Source organism: Trypanosoma cruzi (assembly GCF_000209065.1).
Source record: "Trypanosoma cruzi strain CL Brener chromosome Unknown tcruzi_1047053489683, whole genome shotgun sequence".
In the NCBI taxonomy this organism is placed as follows: Eukaryota; Euglenozoa; class Kinetoplastea; order Trypanosomatida; family Trypanosomatidae; genus Trypanosoma; species Trypanosoma cruzi.
The window spans coordinates 1-593 of NW_891057.1; the positions used below are offsets into that span (position 1 = coordinate 1).

The 593-nt window shown below is 65.6% G+C and overlaps 2 non-coding genes across 2 annotated transcripts; both read right to left on the bottom strand.

Moving 5' to 3' along the window:
- Nucleotides 1-93: 93 nt before the first annotated feature.
- Tc00.1047053489683.10 lies at nucleotides 94-165 on the bottom strand. The gene has a single exon (XR_008255018.1). It is a non-coding gene; the product is annotated as an H/ACA snoRNA, TC11C4H3 (small nucleolar RNA).
- A 146-nt stretch (nucleotides 166-311) lies between these two features.
- On the bottom strand, nucleotides 312-401 carry Tc00.1047053489683.20. Its single transcript, XR_008255019.1, has one exon. It is a non-coding gene; the product is annotated as a C/D small nucleolar RNA (snoRNA), TB11C4C3 (small nucleolar RNA).
- Between the last annotated feature and the right edge of the window lie 192 nt (nucleotides 402-593).

Sequence of the window (593 nt, forward strand, 5' to 3'; positions counted from 1 at the left end):
TCTCTCACCCGTGCGCGTCCTCTTTGGTTTTGTTTTTTCCCATCGTTTCCCGAACTGGGGAGGGAGCCTCGACGCGCGCACCGTCACCGCAAACTCTCGCGCAACCGGGCAGTGGCGCCACGCGCGGCACCGACAGCGCGCCACCGGCCCAAAGGTCGCTGCGCTTCACGACCGGCGTGTCTCTTTCTCGGGGCGCCGATGCACCCAAGCGCCCAGCGTCACGGAGCGGTGGGTCTCAAGACGCGCCTTTCCTGGCCATGCGAGGGGAGGCGCGGGGGCCAGCCGGCGAGGTTGCGGCGGGCGGGGCGGCTGTCAGACCTGTTGAGTTTGTTTTTGGCCATCACGCAAGCGCGTTCACGGGGCCACGCGCCCTCGCGCACAAGAGTTGGTTGCTTCCATCAGCAGCGGCGTGCGCCCACCACAACCCACCTCCGGGCAATTCGGCCCTCTCTTTCTCTTTCTCTCTCTTGCGCTTTCGGGCGGGCCCGCCACCAACCGTTTGCACAGGCAGGGCGCCAGACAGGGCAGGATGTTACGTGCGCGCCGTTGCGCAAGAAAGAAAAACGACAACAATAGCAGGAAGTGGGAGGGAG